The sequence below is a fragment of the Harmonia axyridis genome, chromosome 4, assembly GCF_914767665.1.
Source record: "Harmonia axyridis chromosome 4, icHarAxyr1.1, whole genome shotgun sequence".
In the NCBI taxonomy this organism is placed as follows: Eukaryota; Metazoa; Arthropoda; class Insecta; order Coleoptera; family Coccinellidae; genus Harmonia; species Harmonia axyridis.
The window spans coordinates 42965477-42988322 of NC_059504.1; the positions used below are offsets into that span (position 1 = coordinate 42965477).

The window sequence follows — 22846 nt, forward strand, 5'->3', positions numbered from 1 at the left end:
ATGAACTCATTACGATACTGGAATAGAGAAAACTGTATTTAGGTATATGTTTTCTCTAAAGATATTTTTTCATCAATTACTTTTACATATAACAGTATTTCAAAGAAATTTGCCGACACCTTCAACAAAATGTAAAAATAATGATTCTTCAACTTGACCGTCACATAAATGCATCCCACTACAAGCACTTTCAATTTCTCAAAAAATCCCATACGAAGGCGACAACCTGAATGCCTCCAATTCCGGACCACCTATATACCCAAATCACCGAGCTTTCAGTTTCGCATCGAAGTCAACACGTCATTGAGCGCATGTTTCTTCAAGAGCACATCCGAATCTCGCCCAACAAAAGGCATTTGCCTCGACCCATATCAGAAATATGCCACATTGAAATTGCGTTAAAAGTCATCTCGGCCAGGCGCAGGTAAAGATCGGCCCTCCTCACCCGTGGCAATTCTTCTTGGTTCCCGTATGGTTCCCATGTCTGGGACTTGCATAAAAATAATAATTAGAAGGTCTGCCCTTTCTGAAAGTCAAATACATCGTTAAAGCGGATGAAACTGCATTGCACCCGGCGTTCGAGTTTTTTTTTCCTGAAAAATTGAAGAGGCTAAATTTAGATTATGAAATATATACTTACTGACCTATTGTGAATAATTAAATTCTAGAAGAGCACTTGTAATTTATGCGCCTAATACGTCCTTGAGGGCCAGAAAATTTACTTTGGTGACCTTGGTTGACAAAAGGATCACCATTTCATGAATTGAAATAAAAAGGTTTATATTTTCAATATTTATTTCTGCTGTAAAGTGAATAGATTCACATTTTCCGAGTTTGGTCATTTCGTTATGATTTTAATTCCTAGTTTCAAAAGAATTCACAGTTTGATCATGCATGCTTCTAATCAATATTTTACGCAGCTTGTTACAATAATAAATAGGTGCTGAGGGTTTTGAATTAAGAAATATTGAACAGAAACCTATAAAATTAAAAATCTCAGTTGATAACTTTAAATATCATCACGAATTAAATAAAAACGTAATGAGATTTGTGGCATTTGTGCTAAGGAACAACTTTTGAAAATGGTTTTATTAAAAAGGTCAATGGGGTAAAGCAAGATTAATTAACTGAAATACTTACTTAGTATGAGCATAGTATAAGGAAAGGATAGTAAGCCAGTGTAGTGCTTTTTTCGATTTTGTTGATGCTGAGCGCCATCTAGATGTACTCACGTTTTACTAGAATTTTACTGTCAAAAATTGGTCCGTAAAGTGGAGCCCTCTGAAAAAATCGGTGTTATTTTGAAGAACTAAAATATTTGAAATAGAGTGGTCAGAAGATTTCTATATTTTGATATTTTTTCTGCTCTGTAATAAGCATTTACGCCAGTGGCGTGTATTTGTGATAACTCAATAATAACATAAACATTGTTGGCAATGTCATGCGACCCCTTTTCAACCACGCCACTGAATGAATTATCGTATTATTTCTGCGCCATCTATAGCTCATGATTCAGCGCTATCTATTATCGAGTCACTTCTCCAAATCCAAATCCAACTACAGTAGCGACCCCTGGTGACTATTTCCTTGCCGTCAAACGGAGGTTGGCTTACTATCCTTTCCTTATACTATGATATAATATATAATTTACAGTTGTGACGTCATTGTTGTCGATTAGTTTATCTAGATCAGGGATTCAGTTGATCCTGCTGAATTCCACCATAAAAATTCGAACAATCATTTTACAGATAACTTAATATTAATCCAGTGTAATCTATTTGTACAGAAAAAATTATGTGTACTTCTTTTCGATATCTATTTTGTTTAAATTTCTGTAAAGATCAGAAAATATTATCCTTTTTTTTTTCAACATAAAAAAACGCTCGAAGCTTGAAAAAAATGAGAAACTTTCAAGTATACATTTCTCATTTTTGAAAGCTGTTTTCTCCTGATGGAAATTATTCCAATATAATGAAATTCTGTTCGTAAAATCATTCGGTTTTCACTTGTCAATTCGGTTATTGTGGTATTATTGTTCAGGAAACAATGAAATTTGTGGAAAGGAAGTATATTGAAGCCTTCACCCAATGATCATGTAGGGAATTTTATTTTTCCATTATCTCCAAATTATAGGTACGATACAGCAGAAATCTCCTACATGGATGTTTATTTGGGTGCTGAAACTGGAATTGTTTCCGAAATAACGGTTTGAAAGTTGATAAAACTGAAATTTCTATGGAAAATACCGGTAATTTGACGTTTTCCAATTCTCTACGAGTACCCTTTAACCAGAAATTATTAAATTCATATTGGATGATATATAGCTGAAACAGGATACCCACAACAAATTCCATATAAGTAAATCGGATGAGAATTGTAAAAATTAAAGCTGCTACAAGAATTAGACCCACAGACTAACAGAGCAACGGAATCACTTCAAACCAAAGTGGTTCAGAATGATCTGAAATGCATAATGCTGCTGGTGGAATTTTAAATCGAAGACCAAACATTGTTTTCATCAGGAAACTGATCACAAAGCTGCCATTACCTTCAGTAGACTCGTATGCGAAATTATATTGGCTCAATTATAAACATACCTCTGAATTCACCTTATTAGATTATCAAAGCTGCATCATCCGACTGAATGGTCGGCTATACAAGACAGGTGAACATTGATCTGCATTCGGATGCCAAAATGGTACGTTAACCCTTTGAGCAAAACTTCCGCATATAGAATCTAACTCTGTTAAAGCCACATTACTCTTTTTACACAGAAACGTATAGCGTATATGCTTCGATAAGATGCTCAACGAGCAATTGCTAAATTCGCGTACATACACAACACACAACAAAGCCGAGAGTCGTATTCTAAAGCAGGGACCCGTGCATGCATTTATCGTTTCCTCTACTTGATTTGCCCGTGCTTTGAAGCGGTGCTGAAGGAAACATTGAAGTCTATCGAGGTATGTGAAGCTATCCTAATGTGATCGAGCACTATTCAGTGAGCAGTATCTACAGATTACGCCTTCCGTATGCTTATGTATAGGATATGTTGCGAAGGTAATTTTTTGCTTCCATTCAAAAGGAATATGTACTTGCACTTGCCTACTCGATTATTCGATTCACAACACATTCAAATCGTTCATATAAATTCTAGTCTAACCTTACTTCACACTATGGTTTCAAGAGATGATTCATATCTACCGGTTGATTATTTTCGATACTGAACATCTGGAATCATTTGTGTGTAATCCTTCTTTTCAGTTTGTGGATAAATCAAATATCGAATACAAAAACATTCTATACAAATAATACACAACGTTTTATTTCCATCTCCTTTATCGTGCCAGAAAAATTGGTCTGTAATCTTAAGCTATAGCTCACATTTTTTTATCCAATTTCACTTTTACCAGCCTAGAATTTGCTTCACAAAGACCCAAAAATGCCTTACTTTCCCAAACAGTGACTGCAAAATTTTCACCATTTTTATAGCGAATTCTAATCATTTCAAGGCGTTCTTAAAACGTGTAGGGTTTCATCTGTAATGACGTAGTTTTCACCTCTCAAATGTAAAGGGTGTTTTTTTAGAGCTATAGAACTTTAAATTGCAATAAAACAACGATGGATGATTCGATTGACATGAATTTTATTTATCCGCAAGATAATCTTGTGGCATTACATTTTAAATCTGATTTCTGGCATATGACCGCCACGGCTGGGTCGGATGTAGTCCAATCTGGACGTCCAATTTTCGATGACTTTTTCCAACATTTGTGGCCGTATATCGGCAATAACACGGCGAATGTTGTCTTCCAAATGGTCAAGGGTTTGTGGCTTATCCGCATAGACCAATGACTTTACATAGCCCCACAGAAAGTAGTCTAGCGGTGTTAAATCACAAGATCTTGGAGGCCAATTCACAGGTCCAAAACTTGAAATTAGGCGGTCACCAAACGTGTCTTTCAATAAATCGATTGTGGCACGAGTTTTATGACATGTTGCACGGTCTTATTGGAACCACAGCTCCTGGACATCATGGTTGTTCAATTCAGGAATGAAGAAGTTAGTAATTATAGCTCTATACCGAGCATCATTGACTGTAATGTTCTGGCCATCATCGTTTTTGAAGAAGTACGGACCAATGATTCCACCAGCCCATAAAGCACACCAGTCAGTTTTTCTGGATGTAACGGTGTTTCGACATACACTTGAGGATTAGCTTCACTCCAAATGCGGCAGTTTTGTTTGTTGACGTAGCCATTCAACCAGAAGTGCGCTTTATCGCTAATGGACGTAGTGCGCGATACGTATTCCGCACAGAACCATTATTTTCGAAATAAAATTGCACTATTTGCAAGCGTTGTTCAGGCGTGAGTCTATTCATGATGAATTGCCAAACCAAACTGAGGATAAATCACTTGACAGCTGTTAAATCGGTCGCCATCTTGAACAGTAATGCCAATTTAAAGTTATATACCTCGAAAAAAACACCCTTTATAAGGTTTGAAAAAGTGTTTTTGATCCAACATGATAATTGTAAGTACCTCTCAAATAGTCAACTATATTGATGCATCAAAAATCCAAGCGGAATCCAAGCAGCCTTATGTGTGGTCAGTATCTTAATTGGTGACCGCTCTCTCCTGCTCATTGAGGAAATTATGCATAGGTTAGGAATGTCAAAATTGTAATTTAAATGGTCCAACAAAAGCACCAATGGTTCAAGATAAATACCTGTACTGGCAATAATACGTATTGTTAACCTAAAAATAATACACTTGAACGGATCCCTCGCGACCTATTTTTTTATCGGGCAGTGTAGGTAGGGAATAATATTGAAAGCGAAAGGAAACAATTTGAGTCGCATCTGTTGTACTTGCAGCAAATGGTTGCGATTCGATGCAATCCGGCCAGCCGCCGGTCGGGTCTCAAGGACAAATTTAGGTATATTTTTTGTCGGTCGGTACCACGGTCAGTTCTTGAACAGCAGGTGGTTGTGATTTTCAGAATTTCCGTCCAGAATTGAAGATTTGCCGATTTGATATTTGCCGTGTGGCTATCTCTTGATCGCTTCGCCGTGAAGACTGCTTCAGGTACATGACTATTGCTGAAGGGCTGATATCGACCGTGTATTAATTTGGTTTACAGAAAAATTGCTATTGCGCAAAGGCGTAGTACTGTAAAGGCAATATTAGTATAGTATTACAACAATAATAGCCGAACAATCTTCCTAATGTTTGCGATGACTGCTCCAAGACTCCTGACTTCCATGATTTTTATTTATGATTTTGATAAATACGTAAATAAAATGAATAAATGATAATAATTATAAATAAATTCTTTTTTTCTCCGATTGACATCGAATATTGATTTTGTAGATACATATCAATCAGCAAAGCATTACTTTTCCTGCCTAGACGGCAAAGTGATTATTCTTAATACCACTAAAACAATCGACATTTTATGACAATCAATATTTTTTGCCACCTTCCTTATTTCTGGAGGAGTACCTAAGTACTTCTAAGTCGCTATCATTTTACATAATATAAATATATCCGGTATTTTTCCACAAAACTCTCAGGTATTTCATGAACTGTCAAACTATAATTATCATGGATACCTATATACATTTCCATTTCAACCAACCAATCTAACAATTGCGAGAAGATTGCGGGAATTGTATTAATTTACAAATACAATATCCTACATGTATCGTTATAAACAATAAAAGAAAAAATTATATGTTTAACATGGCATATATATATCGACTGCTTTGGCTGAATTCCTATCAGCAGCGGCAGTCGATCTACTACTTTGCTACCTAATAAAACAAATAACTATTTTCTGATCTCCTTTTTTAACTTTTAGAATCAACTTCAGAGTTCCAGTTTCATCGGAACGGAATTTTTTGAATAAATTCAAATAAAAAAAAGTTATAGTTTTATTTTATGATTGAAGCGATTTTGTCCATTAACGAATACCTACATACATACGAATTTTTTATCAGTGAATGATAAGAGTAATAAAGTGTGTAGAGTTATCAATATCAAGTTTTTTCCTAGAGCTGTTTCAAAAGTAATAATTGGAATTTAAAAATGAAGACATCTTAATGATGATATTGCTCCAAATTCGATACCAATTATTATTTCTTTGGCATAGATCCAAGAATCTCGAAGACCAAATGACTCAATTATTATCATGTAAAAAAGGCTATGTAATTAATTCAGAAAAAATAATATAGTTATATGCGGCCTTTTTTCATTTTCATGTGAATTTGGTACTGTGAGCCCCCTCCCTTGGAGAAATCATGTATCCTCCCCTGGAATTACCTAGTAAATGTTTCCCTTATTTTTGGGAGTATTGAATTTCTATTCACTACTTTATACAAATCGAAAAATTGAGATCACATAATCTTTTTTTCCGGGTCCATCTAGTTTACGTTGAACGGTGTTTTTGTTCATGTGGTATTTCAAGAAGGCAGCAAAAATTAGCCCTATTCTAGCGTCGCCACTGACTGGGTAAGAAACGATAATTATTACAAAATCAACCTCTTTCAGAAATACTGACAGAAACACAACAGTTGCAGAAACTCTTCATTTACTGATTCCTTTGTAAACAACGTCCGATATGGTCTAGTGGCTAGGATACCTGGCTTTCACCCAGGAGGCTCGGGTTCGATTCCCGGTATCGGAAGAAATTTTTTTATAAATTCGAATAAAAAAATTTGGAATTTTGGCCATCTTTCAGGCAAACAAACATTCACTACAATCTGATTCAAAGAATATAATTGAAATTTAAAATTGGAGATATTTGTTATCTCCATGAAATTATTGCTCCAGATTTGATGCATGCTCTAAAATCGAATGAATTATCATCTCGTAAAAACGGGTACATAATAAATTTCCAAAATACTATTTAATGATGTTGATATATGCGTTAATGGAAAAGCAATAATGTAACTTGTAATATTACCTCACTGCAATATGTAGTATAAATAACCATCTTAACATAATATCGAAAAAAAAAAAAATTACAGAATTTACCAACATATTTCTGAAATACTGGCAGAAAAACTACACATGCTGGGACTCTTCTTTTGCTGTCTCATTAAATAACATCCGATATGGTCTAGTGGCTAGGATACCTGGCTTTCACCCAGGAGGCTCAGGTTCGATTCCCGGTATCGGAAGAAAATTTTTTAGATTCGAATAAAGGAAATTTGAAATTTTGGCCATATCTCAGGCAAACAAATACATCACTACAAGTTGTTTCAAAGATTGTAATTGAAATTTAAAATACAGATATTCGTTATCTCAATGAAATTATTGCTCCAGATTTGATTCAAGCTCTAAAATTGAATGCATCAATTACCTATCATCACGTAAAAACGGGTAGGTAGATAATAAATTTCGAAAATACTATTTTATAATATAGATATATGTGTTAATGGAAAAACAATAATATAACTTCTAATATTACCCCACTGTAATATGTAGTATAAATACCCATCGAAACATAACATAAAAAAACTTATTACAAAATTTACCAACATATTTGAGGAATACTGGCAGAGAATTCCACATGCTGGGACTCTTCTTTTGCTTATTCACTAACAATATCCGATATGGTCTAGTGGCTAGGATACCTGGCTTTCACCCAGGAGGCTCGGGTTCGATTCCCGGTATCGGAAGAAGTTTTTTATAGATTCGAATAAAAGAAATTTGAAATTTTGGCCATTTTTCAGGCAAACAAACATTCACTGCAAGCTGATTCAAGGAGTATAATTGAAATTTGAAATTGGTGATATTCGTTAGCTCTATGAAATGATTGCTCCAAATTTGATACAAATTTTTATTTTCTTGGTCTCGATTCTGCAAGTTCTAAAATTAAATGCATCAATTATTATCATGTCAAAACAGGTAGATAATAAATTTCAAAAATACTTTTTCATAATGTAGGTACATGCGTTAAAGGAAAAGCAATAAACTAACTTCTTATATTACTTCACTGTAATATGTAGTATAAATACCCATATAAACAAAACATGAAAAAAACTTATTACAAAATTCACCAACTTATTTGAGAAATACTGGCAGAAAAATTCACATGCTGGTACTCTTCTTTAATTGACTCATTTACAATCTCCGATATGGTCTAGTGGCTAGGATACCTGGCTTTCACCCAGGAGGCTCGGGTTCGATTCCCGGTATCGGAATAAATTTTTTTATAGATTCGAATAGAAAAATTCGAAATCTTCGAAATATATATTCACGTTTATACGGGGTGTTCATTGGTAAAGAGTAAAACTTGAACATTGAATAGAGGACACAGAGGTGGTTCTAGATATACTCCATCCCATTTAATGGTTCTGACTGCCTTTGTTATCGAGTCACAGGGTGATTAATGAATTTCGCTAATTTCTTTCCTAGGCCACAACAAACCATCCACTCAGTATGTTTTCTCCATGTTTGGCATACATCTTTCTTATTTGAAGCTTAAATGAATCATCTAATGATCACAAGGAAAATACAGCTCCGGATCAACGAAAAATTATGAAGCGATTATATCCTTGAAGTAATACCCTGTATATCAAAATTTTGACAATCCGTTTTCAGATTCTGAAAGAACACAACAAACTGAGTGAAGTCGCGTAAGTAAAATTCCCGCGCAGACAATTTTTCTGTACCAATTTTCAACTTTAAAGTGGTTATAAGTCTCTTTTGGTAATAAATTATTGAAACTATCGATTACCTTGTTATTTCAAAATCACTATTATTGAAAACATGAGTTTTCCTTTTTTATAACTTCAAACCAAACCAATGTGTAGTTACTAGGAATATACACCTTTTTGTAAATTAATAAAAGAAGAAAAATAGAAAAATAGAAACATTATTTCTGCTTTTTCTGCTTCAATATTCAAAATTGAATGCTCCTATATTTATTTGAAATAAATGAAAAGAATTAGATCTATTCAATACCAGTCAATACAATTATGTACATCAAGAGGAAATATTATGTTTTCGAAAATTATTTCCGTCCTTGATTAAATACTCGTGCGTTGTGAATTCTCCGAGTGATTATTCTCTCCCAAACACCCAACAAAAATCAAAAGAAAAAATTCCTTGGAAAGATTACCATCATTTTTTTTCACAAGGAGAGTGGGCCGATGCCTAATTACTCGTACCTGACTAATAACACGAAATCGGAAAGGTGTAATTTATTATTTGCGATCTTGCTCACTACGACCCAAGGAAACTCCGATTATACCGATTTATTCTAGGAATGAGCATCAGAATCTACAGCTCATTGTTCAATTACACTCCGAAACTGGTTCTTCGCACTTTGTTTCCCATATTACTCATTTGATGGACGCCGCCTTACTGAGAAATTCTGAAATAACGTACAAGCTTTCGTTTCGGTATAAACGTAAGATATCGGAGATACGGTGTTTGGTATGCGACGTTCTACGGAAACGATAAATATTGTTATAAACTAGAGTCTGACGAAAAGACCTCCTCCCGTTTCGAAAGAAGTTAAAAATAATCACAAAATTCTTTCATTGTCGAATTATTTAATCTTTGAAATGAAATAATACCTCATACGTTTCAACGTAATAATCATAAAAGTTCCTACATATAAGGCTAGGCGCTCACATGCAATTTCTTTTAGCGCGACTGAATAATCGCACTCGCCAAGAAAGCCACTTGAAAATTTTTCATTCGAGCACTTGCGGCAAATTAATAGTAATAGTTTATTAATCCTGTAAAACAAAAAAGTGCATAGGACAAGTCTGTGAAAAACATAATTAACCAGTTTCAAATGAGTCACAAAGATAATCATTTACACAATAATAACATTTTTTCAACATCAATGCTTCAACAACTTTCTTAAATTTATTTACATTAAGAGATTTTATATGATCTGGCACATGGTTATACAATTTTATACATTGATATAATGGAGATTTTTCAAATTTACTAGTTTTATGCTTAGGTATAAATAATGTTCCCTCATTTCTTGTATTATAACCATGAAAACTAGATAGTTTTTTTATTTTGTTTTCGTTCTCCTTAGTATAGATAAGACATTTGATTATGAAAATAGAAGGCAATGTGAGAATGTCATTTCCCAAGAACAAACTCTTGCAAGAAGTACGTGGACCCACCCTGAAGATCATGCGCAAGATTCTCTTCTGTAATATAAAAACTCTACTGGCTCCAGAAGAGCTCCCCCACAAAAGAATATTGAAAGACAAGTGGGAATAGACCAGGCTATAATAAATATTAAGCAGTGACCCCAGAGGTACTGAATCTCTGACCCTACAAATTGCATAAAATGAACTATTAAGTTGTTTGCACAAAACATCTGCGTGCAAACCCCACCCCAAATTTTCGTCAATATGGATGCTCAGAAACTTGGTGCAAATTTTTGCTGTTATGGTATCATCTAGATGACGAATGACCAAGCTACGATCACTTTCTCCGATCGAGAAATGAATAATTACAGTTTTGTCAACATTGACCATCAAATTATTGGTACACCACATTACAAAGCAATTCAGTGGAAGCTCGCACAACCTATGCAGCTCCAGAAATGTGGGGGCTGAGATAGCTACTGAGGTGTCATCAGCAAATAAAGCCAATTTGATTCCATCCACTGATGACTGTAAGCCCTGATAGGTACACAAGTTAGAAACTACATTCACTAACAACATGGGTTTTACTGAAAACGCTCGCAAGGAAACGGCGCAAACTGCAGTATTGGTTCCATCCAGTCAAAATTCAAAGGCTGTTAGAAACTTTTTATAGATTCGAATAGAAAAATCCGAAATTTTGGGTATATCTGAGGCAAGTAGAGATTCGCTACAAGCTGATCCCAAGAGTATAATAATTGAAATTTATATTCGTTATCGTAATAAAATTATTGCTAACAGTTGATACAAATTCTTTTTTCATTGGTTTCGATCATGCAATTATTATCATTAGATAATAAGTCTTCAAAAAATTATTTGATAATGTAGTTATATGCGTTAATGGAAAAGAAATATATAACTTTGTATATTACCTCACTGAAATAGTCAAAATATAAGTACCCCTCGAAATACAACTGCTAAGAAACAAAAGATAATTCATTACAAAATTGAACTAATACAGAAATACTGGCAGAAAAGATGTACATGCTGAAACTCCTGTTTTGCTACATTACTAACAACATCCGATATGGTATAGTGGCTAGGATACCTGGCTTTCACCCAGGAGGCTCGGGTTCGATTCCCGGTATCGGAAAAACTTTTTAGTTATTCGAATAGAATTTTGACCATCTCTCAGGAAAGCAAAGAGTCGCTACAAGCTGATCCCAAGAGTATAATTGAAAATTACATATATTTATTACCGTAATGAAGTTATTGTTAAACTTTGATATAAATTATAATTTTTTTGGTTTCGATCCTGCAAGCTCGAAATCGAATGCATAAATTATTATCATGTAAATAGGGGTAGATAATTATTTTCTAAAAAATTATAATGATAATAGCGTAACTAAGGCCAGCGTGAGTAATTTTGGCACCTGAATCAAAGAATTTTTCGGCGCCCCGACTCAAAAAGCATCAATTACATCATGACCTACCGCAATACCAAAACCCACCTCTCAAAAAAAAAACAGTACCTGCTCCGATGATAATACAGAACATTCTCCTTCCGATGAATAGGTAATCTTGCAATCGTGCGTTACAAAAATTGAATTCTATAGAATGAAGAATATTGAACTTTTAGATACTTAAAATACTGAAAATGTGGACTCCAGACACTTCCGCCATTTTGGGACGTCATTTTTTGTCGTTCATTAATATGGGTTTTCACAAAATGTATTGAAGGTGAAATTTTTGCTGATCTTGTAATTATTTAAGCCTTAGTATGTCAAATTCTAGGAGGGCCATCAAAATTTAAGAGGTGCCCGGGCCATTTGGGGGAAACGTTCCCCCAGTTCCCCCCCTGGATCTGCGCCTGGTCCAGGCGGCTTAGTAAAGGCGGTTTGGAGATTTTCATTGCAGAGAATATTGACAAACGAAACGGAGAAGAACAATAACAGAGAAGAATATAATAATAATATTAATAATAAAAACCTTATTATATTCTAAGAACAAGTTTGCAATATGAAGAGGCGGCCAGCAAACTGGGCCAAATTGCCACAACTCAAACAGAGGCTCCTGAAACGGTCGCTTCACTGTTTCACACCTAACGCCGGCCATGTAGGTATATGCGTTAATGCAAAAGAAATATGTAAATTTGTATATTACCTCCCTGTAAAAGTATAAAAACAATTCGAAATATAACTGTTGGGAAACAAAAGTTAACTTTTATAAAATTAACCTGATTGAAAAATACTGGAAGAAAAGATATACCTACAGGCTGGAACTCTTGTTATGCTAACTCCCTAACAACATCCGATATGGTCTAGTGGCTAGGATACCTGGCTCTCACCCAGGAGGCTCGGGTTCGATTCCCGGTATCGGAATCTTTTTTACAGATTTGAATAGAAAAATTCGAAAGGTTGGCCATGTCTTAGGCAAACAAAGAGTCACTACATGCTGTTCCTGATAGTAGAATTAAAATTTGAATTTGGAGATATTCGTTATCTAATTGAAATTATTGGCCCAAATTTGGTACAAATACTAATTTTCTGACTTCGATTCAGACAGCTTTAAAATGGCATGCATTATATTATTATGATGTAAAAACAGGTAGATAATAAATTTCGAAAAAATTATTTCATAATGTGAGTATATTCGTTTATGGAAAAGCAATAAGTAACTTCTTATATTACCATTACCTCACTGTAAACATAACTTCTGGGGAACAAAAGATAACTTAAATTAACCCATTTGGGAAATACTGGTAGAAAAAGTACGCATTATGAGAGTGTTCTTCTGCATTCAGCCCTAATAACAAACAATATAAATGAGGAATGCATTAACCAGAACAGATCTCAGTCTACATCTTAAAATCAGAATGCTTAAATGCTACGTATTTCCAGTACTGCTATATGGGATGGAGGCCTGGACGCTTAAGAAATGCGACACCGATAAGCTGGAAGCATTCGAGATGTGGACATATCGAAGAATCCTCAGAATAAGCTGGGTGAGCAGAACAACGAACAAGGAGGTGTTGAGAAGAATGGGAAAGGAGAAGGAAATAGTCGACACAGTCAAGATCAGAAAATTGCAGTATCTGGGCCACGTGATGAGAGGGGAGAGGTATACGCTGTTGCAAACCATTATACAGGGGAAAATACAGGGTAAAAGAAGTATAGGAAGAAGACGCATCTCCTGGTTGAACAACCTAAGGCAGTGGTACAACAGTAGCTCTGTTGAATTGTTCAGATCCGCAACTTCAAGGGTAAAAATCGCCATGATGATAGCCAACCTCCTTAAACAAGACGGCACATAAAGAAGTAGAACAATATCCGATATGGTCTAGTGGCTAGGATACCTGGCTTTCACCCAGGAGGCTCGGGTTCGATTCCCGGTATCGGAAGAATTTTTTTTGTAGATTCGAATAAAAGAAATTTTGGCCATTTTTCAGGCAAACAAACATTCACTGCAAGCTTATTCAAAGAGTATAATTGAAATTTAAATTTGGAGATATTCGTTAGCTCTATGAAATTATTGCTACAAATTTGATATAAATTCTAATTTTCTTGGCCTCGATATTTGAGAAATACTGGCAGAAAAACCTCACTCATGCTGGGACTCTTCTTTAGCTAAAGCACTTACAATATCCGATATGGTCTAGTGGCTAGGATACCTGGCTTTCACCCAGGAGGCTCGGGTTCGATTCCCGGTATCGGAATATATTTTTTTTAAAGATTCCAATAGAAAAAAAAATGAATATATTTTTTTTAAAGATTCCAATAGAAAAAAAAATCGAAATCTTGATATATACATGTTTATAGAATGAACTCATTTCATTTGAATATCTAATTTTCTGATATAAAAGCGGTACTTTCAGATTTATTTGTTGAATGGCAAAGATAAGAGATGAATTCAAATTATCGTTTTCAACTTTCCACGTTTTAAAAATCTGAAAACAGGTTACAACTAGTAAAGTCCGACACTACATTCATATCAACTTATAAAATTAAAGATCATTTGAGGAAAGTACCAGGTGAAGTCGATTCCTAACAATGCGATTAAAAATATTTTAACGATTCGACTAATTGTAAGCATTAGTACAGACCTGGAACCGTATTCTCGACAAGTGATCTTTCAAAACATATACGTACTTTCAGTGCTCTGAACACTGAATGTATATATTTTGAAAGATCACATGTCGAGAATATGGTCCCTGGCTGTTGATTGGATCGTTTGACAGGATAGTTCAATTTTCAATCAGAAATAATTGAATAAAAGTTCACTAGACAATAGATTCATAGCTTTTGGTTTAAATGCGAAATTATATCAAGCACAAATTTTTGATTTGGTATTGATTATTATTTGGTGAGAAAATATTATTTTTAAACACTCATCAAGAACTCAGGAAGTGATTTATTGATTTTAACCTACCGACCCAATACCACAACCTCTGAAAGATTAATTGCATATAATATCAATTTGATTGTGTTTGGTAGACAGTGGCCACAATTGTTTTTGGCAGTTCTTGAAAACCGATGAAATTTTCACTGGTTTTGTAACAAACGAGTAGTACTCTTTCATAATCAATCCTCTTCTAAAAAAAGGGTTATTTGTGCACAATAAAATGCTTGAACCCGTATCCCAAAAATGACTCAGCAAATAATTTCTGAACTGAAATGTTGGATGAATGTTACCCATAGAATAATAAACATAAATAGAGGGAGAATACGCAATTTTTACATGTCCCCAACATGGTTAGATTACGTTGTCGGATTGTGATATATTTTCAAATCCACAATTTTACTATATCGTTATGAATGTATATTATATTGAATGAAATATATTTAATTGAGTGATTCCCGTTAAAATATGGCAATTTGAATATTAGGAATCCGATATTTGTCATAATTATCGAAGTTATAATAAGCAAAATATTTATTATTTTCTGTATCTACCTGCTGAAATCCAAGGTTTGGAACTTTTGCTCTCCTAGTGTCATCGCCTTTTTCACCTCGTTAGGCGCGCTTGAAGTTTGTTTTCTGAATTTCTGACATTTTAGGTATTTATTTCAATATATTTTAAGTTAATATGAAACGTTGATTCACTATAGGACATAAGAAGATCGTTCTTTTGGAGAAAGTCGAGAATTGAATGAAATATCGTATTACTGATATGTTTTCATTTCCGCGCGCTTCATGTCAAATTTGATAGTTCATGTTGGGGACAAAATTTGTGTGCTGAAAAAGACATATGCTCCCCCTATCTATGTTTGATAGAGATGTGGTTCGGAAATTTTCTTATTCCAGATTTCCAGCATGCAATTATTGTGTCTTGTTATTGAATGCAATACCTAGCGATGTTGCTGCATTATATACAGTGTGTTACTATTCTAAAATCAGTTTTTTTTAATTTCGTGATCAAAAACGGAAATAATTTCTCTATTTACCCCATCGTTTCAGAAATTATTTCCGATAAATTGAGCCTTTTTTGTGTCAACATCAATATCATATTCCTCCAAAGAAAATTAATCAAGAAGCAACATTCGAAGCCTGATAATTTTTCTTAAAAAATGGATAAGGAAGTAAGTAGGTATCCCATTTCATGTGTACATTGATTTTGCATATCATTTCGAAAAATAACCCGAGTTTTTTTCTAAGGCATCCGTCCCTTCCATTTCTATTCCTGTCATCGAAGACGATACTCAATTTCTACCAACGACGTCATTAAATCGGTTTGCGATGGCATTTGAGACTGTCATCCGTTTCCTAGGAGAAATTAATTTTCATTTATTAAAGCAATAAAAATATCAAACGACTTATTTAAAGAACGGCCCGAAATTAATGTCAGGATGCACACAGAATATAAATAGAAAGCTGTTACCGATTCAACATCGATGTATAATTTAAGATGTATCTTAACTAGTACTATCAGATCTAGAATGTAACGTTGAGTAATTTGCATAAAGTGATATTTGTTGTCGAAATAACCAAATCTTCATGTTTCGTTCTAGAACAGGATATTCAGATTGAGATCCCATCTGGGTTTCACGGAGTTTAGAAAACATTATCTCAATGATTTCGTAAATGTAAATGGAATTGTTGTATTTTCACAGATATTCAAAAACACATTATAACTGGACACAAAGTAGTAAAACCCACTATGAATATTTTAGATGTTTATGGAATTGAAAGATTGGCATGTTATCTCTGTTCAATGACAATCGAACAGAATTGCTGGACATTTGCCTTGTAAGTTTAAAAAAGATGACATGTTTTTCTGATATTTGAAGAATAACGATTTTGGAATGAAGAACAACAATATGTGCTCAAGCTTGAGTAGGAAATATTTTGTAGAACATTGAAATTCTAACAGAAAACATTTCTCTCGGATCTAACTATTTAAAAACAATTTTTCTTAAAAATTTATTCGTCAACTTAGTCACCTTCAAGACATCTACTCGAATGGTCCTGTAATTTTTCGATAATTTTCTGTAAATATATTCTTCTTTTCCATATTTACAGCCAAATTTCTATTCCTGAAGCATTATTCTGACGTCTTCAAAAAGATCTGGGGTAAAGATCTGAGAATAAGTTGTGAGGTCGAGCAGTTCTTCTTGATTTTTCTTCTTCTTCTTATCTATCTTTCGAACATCAACGAATATAACGACTCTCAACTTTCCCTATTTCGATCCAGACTCGATTCTTTGAGCCAAAATTTTGACAAGGATCTTTTGAATCATAGTATTTGACCAAGTATTAGACTTGTTGAGTTTTATTTATGAAATAAATAGTCCCATTATTTGGATTGCTTCATCGGTGTGAAGCATAGAGTAATAAACATAAATAGAGGAAGTATACGCAATTTTTACATGTCCCCAGCATGGTTATATTACGTTGTCGGATATATCTTCAAATCCTCAATTTTATTATATCATTATAAATGTATATTATATTAAATGAAATATATTTATTTGAGTGATTCCCAATTGAATGCTTAGGCAATTTGAATATTTGGAATCCGAAATTTTTTCTTAATTGTCGAATTTATAATATGCAGAATATTTATGATTTTCTTTATCTACCTGCTGAAATCCAAGGTTTGACAACTATTGCTCTCCTAGTGTCATCCTTTCTTTCACGTCGTTTTATTTATTATTATTTGGCGCGCTTGAAGTTTGTTTTCCTAATTTCTGATATATTCAGGTATTTATTTCAATATATTTCGAGTTAATATGAAACGTTGATTCACTATGACACATAAGAATTGTGTTCTTTGTGGAGAAATTCGCGAATTGAGTGAAATATCGTATCACTGATAGGTTTTATTTCCGCACGCTTCATGTCAAATTTGATAGTTCATGTTGAGGACAAAATCTGCTTACTGAAAATGAAATATGCTCCCTCTATCTATGTTCATTACTCTGAGGTGTGAACTCATCAAACTAAGCGCCAACGGATATTGAAGAAGTGTCTTCGATTCAATAAAAGTGTATACGAAGCAAAGCTTTGAATTGTTCATTGAGCTAAATAGAAGATATTCGTGAATTAAAGTAAATGGCTCCACCTCTTAACTGCATTAAATGTCAAATATGTTAAATCTCATCAGCCTAACAACGAAGATATGAAGATAAAAATAACTTTTAGCTTAAAATCGTTCTGTTGTTCAAAAATCCAAATAGTGGTGTTGTTCTACCGTGTATTAATATTATTTTTGGTTGCCTTTCAAAGGTGATAGACCGTTTCAGAACTAAATTGACCATTTTTCACTATAATTTCCACCTCAGAAATCATGTGAAATAAGATTTAAAACAATACTGATCTGGGTTATAAAATGAAAGATTTATAATTGTTCCTTATTGTGGCCTACCTATATCGATTCGATAATTATGCCTGTATATACCTAATTAACTTCAGTCGTTTTACAATTCATAGTGTAACCAACCACGAATAACAAACAGTTGAATGCGAAACACAATTATGAATCATTCACCTAAAACATCATTGTACAAGGGCATACAGGTGAAATACCCAGAGGCCTACACGATAGATAATAATTATTCTTGTAGCATGTAAAGATGATCATACTCTTTGTAAAGAAAGGCTGGAGTTTATTTCAAGTAACCTTTCTCACAACCAGAAATCAACGTTTAGTTAGATATGCTTTCGGATAATTGATTCGCTTTGAGAAGTGAAAACTTTGTTGCGTTTTTTATAAACTATGTTATCATATTCTCTGAGAAACTTCAATTAGATCTGATAAATTGCTACAGAAATATAGGTAATGTGGACTCCCCGAATCAAGTTTCTTTCATGTTTTCAACATAAGTAATATATTTCTTTTTCAACTTGAAAAAATTAAAGATATTGAAGACTAATTTATTAAGCGACTAAAAAAAACGCTCGCTCTCCCAATTATTAACTATTAGGTGTAAAACTTTGCTTCCGCCGTTTTGCAATAGATGACTGTAGCGTAGCGATAAGTGGTAGTCGAAATGAATAGATCGCAGATGTCATACAATAAGCTTAGGTATTTGAAAACATAACGCCTTCGAAATATCAGTCGATTTGTGTCTACACATAAAGTTATTCTAGATTAAAATGTCAGCTTAAGAGCCTAATTCTCGTTATTTGCGAGAAGTTTTAATTTTATTTAATATGAAGAAATTTGAGGCTGAGGCTCATCGAATACTCTCAAATATCTAGGCGAGGACGGTATTAGTGAAAGAACGTGCCGAGATTGGTTTCAACGCATCAAGAATGGTGATTTTGACGTCGAAGACCAACATCGCGGTGAAAGAGAGGAGGATTTCGAATATGAAGAATTGGGGGCATTACTTGATCAAGGCTTGTGTCAAACTTAACAAGAATTGGCAAAATCATTGGGAGTGACGCAACAAGCAATTTTCAAACGCCTGAATGTCATGGGAATGATTCAGAAACAAGGAAATTGGGTGCCGTATGAGTTGACGCCGGGAGATGTTGAACGGCGTTTGTTTGCTTGTGAACAGCAACTTGCAAGGCAAAGACGGAAGGGATTTCTGCATCGCATTATGACTGGAGACGAAAAATGGGTTCATTACGATAATCTCAACCGCAGAAAAACATGGGGATATACCGGCCATGCTTCTACGTCGACGACCAAATCGAATATTCACGGTTCCAAGGTCATACTCAGTATTTGGTGGGACCAGATTAGCGCAGTGTAAGAGTTGTTAAAACCGACTGAAACAATCAGAGACAATTGTTATTGAACGCAATAAATGCGTTTGAGCCGTGCCTTGAAAGACAATCGGTCACAATACAACGACAGACATGATAAAGTGATTTTACAGCATGACAATGCTTGAACCATTGTTGCGAAAGTGGCCATGATATACTTGGGAAAGTTGAAATGGAAGGTTCAACCCCACACACCTTATTCTCAAGACGTTGCTCCCTCGAACTATCACTTATTTCGACCAATGACACACGGCCTAATTGACCAGCACTTTCGGTCTTTTGAAGAAGTGAAAAATTGGATCGATTCGTGGATCGCTTCAAAAAATGACCAGGTTTTTCAAAAGAGGGTTAGAACGTAGCCAAAAAGATGGGATAAAGTAGTGGCCAGCGATGGACAATTCTTTGAATCATAAATGTATAACCAGTTTTTCACAATATAGCGCGGAATTTAGGAAAAAAATGGCGGTGGCAAAGTTGTACGCCAATGTATGAATATCAAATATGCATTGCTCACAGTATCCAAAGACAATGAATAAATGACATATTTCATTTGAGTAAAAAATTTCCGAAATAATAATCGTATATGTGAAGGTGAAGCAGCAAAAATGGAAGAACAAAATGATTGTAGATGGCTTACTTTGTAGAAAAAATCTTTTGTGTAATATCGATTCCAAAAGACTGTCTCTTTCAATCTACAATATATCATTTTGCGCTTTTAATACACAAATAGCTATTGCCGTGTTTAATATCATATTGTGTTTTTATTTATTAGTTTTGGTTCATGTTGAGAATCGTCAAAGATGAATATATATTAATTTTGAAATATCTATAGCAGAAAATGAATTGAAATTCTGTGAAAAACATATCGAAAAATAAAGTTCTTTCAATGAGTACTTTATTCATGATAATAATGAGATCAAATCCATTTGTGAAATGTTTATTAATTTCAACGAACTCTCTAAGCCATCAACATCGAAGAGTCGATTTATATGAATAAAATATTGTCATCAGCACTAAAACTTTGGATATTTGATTTTAATTAGGAGGCCTGACCTTTATCTTAATTGTCGCCATGAAATGGTGAAAACGGTACCAAAGACCAAATTTTAATGAGAACGTCTTTTTAACATACTGGATATCCTTACATATCTCCTTATAAATGAAGCGCATTTCGTCTAATGTATTTCCATCGGTTTATTAAGTTGTTTACTTGGAATACATGCTATGGTCCGATATGCTAATAACGTTTTATGTATATTTTGGGGATTTTATGTGAGAAATATTGATGACAAATACCATCGTATATGTGGCTACCTGCTGGTAATTGACGTTTGAAATTATTTCTGACTTGTTTTCTTGGAGACGGTAAACTGTAGAATTCGTTGTACCTAATATGAACATATTTTGGTCAAGCTCCATTGAACATCAACAGAATTGAAAAGGTGTTAATAGAAAGCTGCTTCTCTAGCTAGATTGATATGGAGTCGTAGTGTGATAATTTTCATTCAATTTCATTGGCAATATTTCATCTCTGACGAAATTACTTTTAGTTTTCAATTCATCCTCAGGATCCGAAGAAAAAACATTTCATAAAAATGAATCTTTTATATTATTCAAGTACAATACCTTCATACGATTCTCTCTGTATTATTCAGTACATGTAGATATAGATTTCATCTATACATCCATTATTGGTTTGCTATTTTCAATGATGAAATTTCGGAATCCCTTGAGACAATATTGAATCCCATCGAAATTTTCAAATTTTACGTTTCAAAATATGTAGCATCTGAAATTTAAATAATACTGCAAATAATTTTACACTTTAGTAATTTATCATTTCTACTTTCTTCCCAAAATATATCCCTGAAATGTAAGACGAAAAAATCATATACATAGAAATTAATATTGAAAAATTTTAATAATGATAATAAATATTTCTTTATTTCATATTGTAATCTACATAATAATCCCTAGAATGATTACATAAAATGTAAACGAGTGACGTCAAAAACCAAAAAGTAACTAGTGACCCCTGAAAAATTCATTCAGAAAATATGGTTCCAAATTCATCCAAAATTCTTTAATGTTCTGGATATATCTTCCATAAGACCCAGAAACCTTTAGCTGCTGCGGTGAATGATTAAATAATCTAATACACATATAGTGTGAATGCTTCTCTGTTAGAGTAAGACGATGTATCGGATAATGAAAATCTCTGGATCTCATAGGGTCTCTATTATTGACTTGAAGATCAAACTTTTCCCTGTTTTTGAACAACAATTTCAAACATTCCAAAATGTAAACTCCATATACTGTAACCATAATAAATCTTCCTCAAGGATGTTATAGAGGTCATTAACAAATAAAATAAACAATATTGGTCCTAAAACACTTCCCTGTGGCACTCCGTGTTGACATTGCTCTATCGATGATTTGGCTTTTATTCCAGATTTCTTGATCACAACTCTCTGCTTCCTGTCTGTTAGGTAGGATTCCAACCACAATAATGCATTTCCTCAAATTCCCATTTGTTTGAGGTTCTTCAATATAGATGATCTTGATAAGCAGTCATAGGCTTTTATGAGGTCAATAAATAGGGCCAATGCTAAGTTGTCCTGTTCTATAAGGTCTAATAGCAACTTCGTAAAGAAATATCAGAAATTCAAAACTATGTAAATGAATTTCCTTATTATAAGACTGTTTGCAGTACGGATCAAGAATGTACAGGGTGTTTATAAGAAGATCATGAACTTGGACAACTCAAATTCATCAAAACTCAAGATTTTCAAATTAGAACCTATATTTTTTATTATTTCAGTCGATTCAACGTTCAAAAATAATGGGGGTTACTCATGCGAACCCTATACCTAAAATGAATACTTTAAGAGTTATCGAGGAAGAACTTAAATGAGGAAAAATTGCAATTTCTAACTGTGTGCAAGTAGTCTGTGACTTCCGGAAAACACAGAAAGAAACTAAAATTCGATGATTCGATAACTAAATGTGATATTTCAAGAATTGTTATTAATTATTCGTAATTGAAAATTATATTGGTTTATGGATTTCTCAACAATCCGAACCAAAAATTAATTAGTAGAGTTTAATAATAAAAAAATTACCCAATATTTCCGATACTTGAAAGGCAAGTTGAGATTTCGGGTATCAATATAAAATATCAATTTTAAGATTGATTGTAAAAAATAATAGAAAATTCAAGAAGAATATTGGAACAAAAGTACCCAATATTTCCTTGACAACAGATAAGATCGGGACTGTGGCAGCACCTGCTTTCAATGATAGGGAGACCAAGGAGGGGGCCAGGATTTTTTGAAGGGGAACGGGATTTCTTTAGGGGGGGGGATTAGGATTCCAGAATAGTTTACGTTGAAATTCATGTTGTAATTTTTGGTCATGCGATATTTCCGGGGGCCAGCAAAAATTTTATGGGGTGGTTCCCCTGTTTCCCCCCCTAGTGACGCCCCTGAATGAGGATGAGATT

At 34.0% G+C, this 22846-nt stretch overlaps 1 protein-coding gene and 4 non-coding genes across 12 annotated transcripts in view; 4 read left to right on the plus strand and 1 right to left on the minus strand.

Annotated features, from left to right (window-relative positions):
• LOC123679041 (voltage-dependent L-type calcium channel subunit beta-2) overlaps window positions 1-22846 on the minus strand; it is a 254751-nt gene that overhangs the window by 168850 nt on the left and 63055 nt on the right. The window lies entirely within an intron of this gene.
• Window positions 8141-8212, plus strand: Trnae-uuc. Its single transcript has one exon. It is a non-coding gene; the product is annotated as a tRNA-Glu (tRNA).
• Trnae-cuc lies at window positions 12439-12510 on the plus strand. The gene has a single exon. It is a non-coding gene; the product is annotated as a tRNA-Glu (tRNA).
• Window positions 13458-13529, plus strand: Trnae-uuc. Its single transcript has one exon. It is a non-coding gene; the product is annotated as a tRNA-Glu (tRNA).
• On the plus strand, window positions 13773-13844 carry Trnae-uuc. Its single transcript has one exon. It is a non-coding gene; the product is annotated as a tRNA-Glu (tRNA).